The sequence below is a fragment of the Heliangelus exortis genome, unplaced genomic scaffold (assembly GCF_036169615.1).
Source record: "Heliangelus exortis unplaced genomic scaffold, bHelExo1.hap1 Scaffold_65, whole genome shotgun sequence".
NCBI classification, from domain to species: domain Eukaryota; kingdom Metazoa; phylum Chordata; class Aves; order Apodiformes; family Trochilidae; genus Heliangelus; species Heliangelus exortis.
The window spans coordinates 102,417-110,000 of NW_027285981.1; positions in this window are offsets into that span (position 1 = coordinate 102,417).

A 7,584-nucleotide genomic window follows, 5' to 3' on the forward strand; every position below is an offset into this window, starting at 1 on the left:
CCCGGCTCCGCGCCGGTCCCCCCGTTTTTCCCCGCTCCCGGCTCCGGCCCGGTCCGCACGGTCTAGCGGGCTCCGAGCCGGTCCCCCAGCTCTACCGGGCTCCGGGCCGGTCCGCCAGGTTCTCCCGGTTTCGGCTCCGAGCCGGACCGCGGGGTCCGCCCGGCTCCGGGCCGGTCCGCCAGCCGTTTCCGGTCCCGGCTCCGGGCCGGGCCGCCAGGTCTACCCGGCACGGCAGCCGGCCGCCAGGTCTACCCGGTCCCGGCGCCGGGCGGTTTAACCCGCGTTTAGCCGGCTCCGGGCCGGTCCGCCAGCTGTTTCCGGTGCCGGCTCCGCGCCGGACCCCCCCCTTTTCCCCCGCTCCCGGCTCCGGCCCGGTCCGCACGGTCTAGCGGGCTCCGAGCCGGTCGCCCAGCTCTACGCGGCTCCGGGCCGGTCCCCCAGCTCTACCGGGCTCCGGGCCGGTCCGCCAGCTTCTCCCCGTTCCGGCTCCGAGCCGGACCGCGGGGTCTGCCCGGACCCCCGGCTTTTCCCGCCTTCGGCTCCGGGCCGGGCCGCCAGGTCTACCCGGCACGGCAGCCGGCCGCCAGGTCTACCCGGTCCCGGCGCCGGGCGGTTTAACCCGCGTTTAGCCGGCTCCGGGCCGGTCCGCCAGCTGTTTCCGGTGCCGGCTCCGCGCCGGACCCCCCCCTTTTCCCCCGCTCCCGGCTCCGGCCCGGTCCGCACGGTCTAGCGGGCTCCGAGCCGGTCGCCCAGCTCTACGCGGCTCCGGGCCGGTCCCCCAGCTCTACCGGGCTCCGGGCCGGTCCGCCAGCTTCTCCCCGTTCCGGCTCCGAGCCGGACCGCGGGGTCTGCCCGGACCCCCGGCTTTTCCCGCCTTCGGCTCCGGGCCGGGCCGCCAGGTCTACCCGGCACGGCAGCCGGCCGCCGGGTCTACCCGGTCCCGGCTCCGGGCCGGTCCGCCAGCCGTTTCCGGTCCCGGCGCCGGGCCGGACCGCGGGGTCCGCCCGGCTCCGCGCCGGTCCCCCCGTTTTTCCCCGCTCCCGGCTCCGGCCCGGTCCGCACGGTCTAGCGGGCTCCGAGCCGGTCCCCCAGCTCTACCGGGCTCCGGGCCGGTCCGCCAGGTTCTCCCGGTTTCGGCTCCGAGCCGGACCGCGGGGTCCGCCCGGCTCCGGGCCGGTCCGCCAGCCGTTTCCGGTCCCGGCTCCGGGCCGGGCCGCCAGGTCTACCCGGCACGGCAGCCGGCCGCCAGGTCTACCCGGTCCCGGCGCCGGGCGGTTTAACCCGCGTTTAGCCGGCTCCGGGCCGGTCCGCCAGCTGTTTCCGGTGCCGGCTCCGCGCCGGACCCCCCCCTTTTCCCCCGCTCCCGGCTCCGGCCCGGTCCGCACGGTCTAGCGGGCTCCGAGCCGGTCGCCCAGCTCTACGCGGCTCCGGGCCGGTCCCCCAGCTCTACCGGGCTCCGGGCCGGTCCGCCAGCTTCTCCCCGTTCCGGCTCCGAGCCGGACCGCGGGGTCTGCCCGGACCCCCGGCTTTTCCCGCCTTCGGCTCCGGGCCGGGCCGCCAGGTCTACCCGGCACGGCAGCCGGCCGCCAGGTCTACCCGGTCCCGGCGCCGGGCGGTTTAACCCGCGTTTAGCCGGCTCCGGGCCGGTCCGCCAGCTGTTTCCGGTGCCGGCTCCGCGCCGGACCCCCCCCTTTTCCCCCGCTCCCGGCTCCGGCCCGGTCCGCACGGTCTAGCGGGCTCCGAGCCGGTCGCCCAGCTCTACGCGGCTCCGGGCCGGTCCCCCAGCTCTACCGGGCTCCGGGCCGGTCCGCCAGCTTCTCCCCGTTCCGGCTCCGAGCCGGACCGCGGGGTCTGCCCGGACCCCCGGCTTTTCCCGCCTTCGGCTCCGGGCCGGGCCGCCAGGTCTACCCGGCACGGCAGCCGGCCGCCGGGTCTACCCGGTCCCGGCTCCGGGCCGGTCCGCCAGCCGTTTCCGGTCCCGGCGCCGGGCCGGACCGCGGGGTCCGCCCGGCTCCGCGCCGGTCCCCCCGTTTTTCCCCGCTCCCGGCTCCGGCCCGGTCCGCCATGTTCTCCCGGCTCCGGGCCGGTCCGCCAGCCGTTTCCGGTCCCGGCTCCGGGCCGGACCGCGGGGGCCGCCCGGCTCCGCTCCGGTCCCCCCGTTTTCCCCGCTCCCGGCTCCGGCCCGGTCCGCACGGTCTAGCGGGCTCCGAGCCGGTCGCCCAGCTCTACGCGGCTCCGGGCCGGTCCCCCAGCTCTACCGGGCTCCCGGCCGGTCCGCCAGGTTCTCCCCGTTTCGGCTCCGAGCCGGACCGCGGGGTCTGCCCGGCTCCGAGCCGGTCCCTCGGGCATTTCCGCTTCCGGCTCCGGGCCGGGCCGCCAGGTCTACCCGGCACGGCAGCCGGCCGCCAGGTCTACCCGGTCCCGGCGCCGGGCGGTTTACCCGCGTTTAGCCGGCTCCGGGCCGGACCGCGGGGTCCGCCCGGCTCCGCGCCGGTCCCCCCGTTTTCCCCGCTCCCGGCTCCGGCCCGGTCCGCACGGTCTAGCGGGCTCCGAGCCGGTCGCCCAGCTCTACGCGGCTCCGGGCCGGTCCCCCAGCTCTACCGGGCTCCGGGCCGGTCCGCCAGGTTCTCCCCGTTCCGGCTCCGAGCCGGACCGCGGGGTCTGCCCGGACCCCCGGCTTTTCCCGCCTTCGGCTCCGGGCCGGGCCGCCAGGTCTACCCGGCACGGCAGCCGGCCGCCAGGTCAACCCGGTCCCGGCTCCGGGCCGGACCGCGGGGTCCGCCCGGCTCCGCGCCGGTCCCCCCGTTTTCCCCGCTCCCGGCTCCGGCCCGGTCCGCACGGTCTAGCGGGCTCCGAGCCGGTCGCCCAGCTCTACGCGGCTCCGGGCCGGTCCCCCAGCTCTACCGGGCTCCGGGCCGGTCCGCCAGCTTCTCCCCGTTCCGGCTCCGAGCCGGACCGCGGGGTCTGCCCGGACCCCCGGCTTTTCCCGCCTTCGGCTCCGGGCCGGGCCGCCAGGTCTACCCGGCACGGCAGCCGGCCGCCAGGTCAACCCGGTCCCGGCTCCGGGCCGGACCGCGGGGTCCGCCCGGCTCCGCGCCGGTCCCCCCGTTTTCCCCGCTCCCGGCTCCGGCCCGGTCCGCACGGTCTAGCGGGCTCCGGGCCGGTCCGCCAGGTTCTCCCGGTTTCGGCTCCGAGCCGGACCGCGGGGTCTGCCCGGCTCCGGGCCGTTTCGCCCGGCTTTTCCCGCTTCCAGGTCCGGGCCGGTCCGCCGGGTCTCCCCGGTTCGGAAGCCGGCGGCCAGGTCTACCCGGTTCCGGCTCCGGGCCGGTCCGCTAGGGCGGCCCGGCTATGGCGCCAAGGCGGCGGGCAGGTCTTCCTGGCTCCGGGCCGGTTTGCCAGGTCTACCCGGTCCTGGCGCCCACGGCGGCGGCCAGGTCTACCGCGCTCGGCGGGACTTGGTCTCTGGCAGCGGGGTAGACCAGTTGTCCGCGCGGTTCCGGTAGTCGCCAAAGGGGTCGCTGTTTTCCTCTGCCTCCAGTTACGTCATCGTAAAAGTCGGCGCGCTCGGCGCGCCTCTCCGGTGACCACAGGGTGCGCTCTTGGATCTCCCGGCGGGAGTGGCCTCGTCTGTCCGTATATAGGGGAGTAGGTGGTGCTGCGGAGCTCACCATGCCAGACGAAGGGAAACCGATGCCAGCCGGGGAGGGGCGGCCCGGCGGACCGGCTTAAAGGGCGGAAGGGGAGGCGGCGGCGCCTCGGCACGGTTTCCAGCGAGACAAGGGCACTCCCCGGAAAAAAAGCCGGTCCAAACGAGCACCCAAAAGGGCGAGAGCAACCCGGTTCTCGGGTCCCATAGCTAAGTTGTACCAAGCCTGCCGTGGCTTCCTACTGGGTGTCCCCCAGGCAAAGGCGGTGGCGGCGGCGCCCCGCGATCCTACCTACGCTCCAGCCGTGAGTAGTAGCTTGACCGAAGCCAAGCGATCCCGGAAGGATGGCCGCGGGGCCAGTCGGGTGCTGCGGGCGGGGCGGCGGCGCCCCCCCCACTCCCTTCTCGAGGTAGCAGGTTTACCTTCCAGAGACAATCCAGTGCATTTGGGCTTGAAACGGCCACGGGGGCCACCTTGATTCTGCAGCGGGGCGGCGGCACCCTGCTTTCTCTGGTGACCAATGGAGCCCTGCTCGGCTCGGGGGCGTCTGCCGGGAGCCGAGCAGCCCGGGACAAGCCGGTAAGCGGCGGGGCGGCGGCGCCCCGCCTTCCTCCTATAGTCGCGCTCCGGCCCTAAGCTGGAGCCCTGCTCGGCTCTGGGGGCGTTTGCCGGGAGCCGAGCAGCCCGGGACAAGCCGGTAAGCGGCGGGGCGGCGGCGCCCCGCCTTCCTCCTATAGTCGCGCTCCGGCCCTAAGCTGGAGCCCTGCTCGGCTCTGGGGGCGTCCGCCGGGAGCCGAGCAGCCCGGGACAAGCCGGTAAGCGGCGGGGCGGCAGCGCCCCGCCTTCCTCCTATAGTCGCGCTCCGGCCCTAAGCTGGAGCCCTGCTCGGCTCTGGGGGCGTCCGCCGGGAGCCGAGCAGCCCGGGACAAGCCGGTAAGCGGCGGGGCGGCGGCGCCCCGCCTTCCTCCTATAGTCGCGCTCCGGCCCTAAGCTGGAGCCCTGCTCGGCTCTGGGGGCGTCCGCCGGGAGCCGAGCAGCCCGGGACAAGCCGGTAAGCGGCGGGGCGGCGGCGCCCCGCCTTCCTCCTATAGTCGCGCTCCGGCCCTAAGCTGGAGCCCTGCTCGGCTCTGGGGGCGTCCGCCGGGAGCCGAGCAGCCCGGGACAAGCCGGTAAGCGGCGGGGCGGCGGCGCCCCGCCTTCCTCCTATAGTCGCGCTCCGGCCCTAAGCTGGAGCCCTGCTCGGCTCTGGGGGCGTCCGCCGGGAGCCGAGCAGCCCGGGACAAGCCGGTAAGCGGCGGGGCGGCGGCGCCCCGCCTTCCTCCTATAGTCGCGCTCCGGCCCTAAGCTGGAGCCCTGCTCGGCTCTGGGGGCGTCCGCCGGGAGCCGAGCAGCCCGGGAGAAAGCTGGTAGACGGCGGGGCGGCGGCGCCCCGTCTCTTTCCTATTCGCGCTCCGGCCCTAAGCTGGAGCCCTGCTCGGCTCTGGGGGCGTCCGCCGGGAGCCGAGCAGCCCGGGACAAGCCGGTAAGCGGCGGGGCGGCGGCGCCCCGCCTTCCTCCTATAGTCGCGCTCCGGCCCTAAGCTGGAGCCCTGCTCGGCTCTGGGGGCGTCCGCCGGGAGCCGAGCAGCCCGGGACAAGCCGGTAAGCGGCGGGGCGGCGGCGCCCCGCCTTCCTCCTATAGTCGCGCTCCGGCCCTAAGCTGGAGCCCTGCTCGGCTCTGGGGGCGTCCGCCGGGAGCCGAGCAGCCCGGGACAAGCCGTTAAGCGGCGGGGCGGCGGCGCCCCGCCTTCCTCCTATAGTCGCGCTCCGGCCCTAAGCTGGAGCTCTGCTCGGCTCTGGGGGCGTCCGCCGGGAGCCGAGCAGCCCGGGACAAAGCTGGTAGACGGCGGGGCGGCGGCGCCCCGTCTCTTTCCTCTTCTCGCTCCGGTCCGAAGCCGGAGCCCTGCTTGGCTCTGGGGGCGTCCGCCGGGAGCCGAGCAGCCCGGGACAAAGCCGGTAAGCGGCGGGGCGGCGGCGCCCTGCCTTCCTCCTATAGTCGCGCTCCGGCCCTAAGCTGGAGCCCTGCTCGGCTCTGGGGGTGTCCGCCGGGAGCCGAGCAGCCCGGGAGAAAGCTGGTAGACGGCGGGGCGGCGGCGCCCCGTCTCTTTCCTATTCTCGCTCCGGTCCGAAGCCGGAGCCCTGCTCGGCTCTGGGGGCGTCCGCTGGGAGCCGAGCAGCCCGGGAGAAAGCTGGTAGACGGCGGGGCGGCGGCGCCCCGTCTTCCTTTTATAGTCGTGTCCCCGGCCCTAAGCTGGAGCCCGCTGTAGTGGGTGTTTTTGCGGCCCCTGGCTTCGATGCCCAGGAAGGCCCAAGGCAGATGTCCCGGGGTTGCCGAGCCTGCCGCGGCTTCCCCTTGCGTCCCCGTGGGCTCGTTGATGGCACTGCCCTCCTTTATGGAGTGCTGTGTTTTGAGTGTGCCAGCTGGTGGTGGGGTCCCAGCTGCACCGCTTTTGGTTTTCCCCCCAGGTTTGCGGTGCCGGAGAGCCCTATGACTTTTACTGAGCCCGGGGACTGGTGGATTTTTACAGGGTGAAGGAGGCTGTCGGTGAAGCCTCTCTCTGTTCTTGTCGTTTACTTTTTCCTTCGGCCTTAAGCTGGAGCTCACCGAGATGATTTTATTCTTTCCCCCCTCTCCTTTCCTGGCCCTAAGCCGGAGCCCGTGCAAAAGCCGGGCTGGGGGGAAACAGCAGCCCGGTCGTCCCACCTTTTGACGGGCAGCTGAACTCGGGCGGCTTTGGGGTTGCCTTCCCTCAGTGGCTTTCCCCCTGCTCCCCGTGTGCTACCCGTGTCGGGGCTCTGTGCTCTGCGGGTCGGCTTTTTTTTTTTTTTCCTTCCATCTGCAAAACCGATCCCCGGCAGGGATGAGCGGTTCCCTACGGGTTTCGGACCCGGCGTCCGGCGGCGGTCGCCGGGAGTTTCGAACGCTGAGAAGACGGCCCTGTCGGGTGCGTCACCCTCGTTGGGGCACGATCAAGGGGGAAAAAAGGAAAAGGGAGCCTGTGGTTCCCGGAGCAGGTGGTGGGGGCCGGTGACGCCTCCCTGCTCCTTCCCGTTGCAAAGAGAGATCCGTCCGCGTGCCGGTGCGCCGCACTGGCCTCTCCCCCTCCTTTCCCCGGGCCGGGGTGGGAGAGCGTCTCCACGCTGAGCCGGCGCCTGCCGGTGCTGACGCCTCCGGAGTACCTCTCGCAGCCCGCGCTCGGTGGCTCGAACGCATGGCTACGCGTGGCGTGGCCGCCGCTTTCCCAGGGCACGGTGCGGCCGCGTGGGCCGTCGCTTCTTTGGCTTCTCTCCTCTGTCCTTTCTCTGTCGAGCGATGAGGCTTTGTGCTGGGTCGTGTCGGAGAGGGCCCCCGGCGGGCCGGCTCTTCCGCGTTCCTCCCTGTGATGGGGAGCCGCGGCCGAGTCCGGTGAGCGGGCAGGGTGGCCTCCTTTTCCGTTCGCTTCCCGTGGTGTGCGAGGTGTTGCCCCGTTCTTCCCCCCGCGCGAGCCGGGGGAGCGAGCGCCCGAGGGCTTCCTTACCGAACCCCGCTGTGTGACGGCCGCGCGGTCCCGCGAGCCTTCAGGTGTCCGAAACCACGCCGGGTTGCCGGTGCCGGCCCGGGTCCGAGCGCCCCCGTTGGGTGTGCCGGCCGCGAGCAGCGCTCGGGCGGTGGGGGCGGCTTTCGAGCCAAGAGCGAGCAAAAGAAGGGGTCTTCTCGAGCGCCTCCGGGGCCGAGAAACCCGAGAGAGCAAAAGCCGGGCGAGCACGAAGGGAAAAAAACCAAGCCAGTCGTCAGCCTTAAGTCTAACTCGATGAGAAAACGAATGGCGAAAAGTGGTTGCCGCGGGCGGTCAGGGGGGCGTCCCCCTCCGCCGCTGCCGCCGTCTGTCGGCCTTGGCTCACGTTGCCGCCCCCCTGCC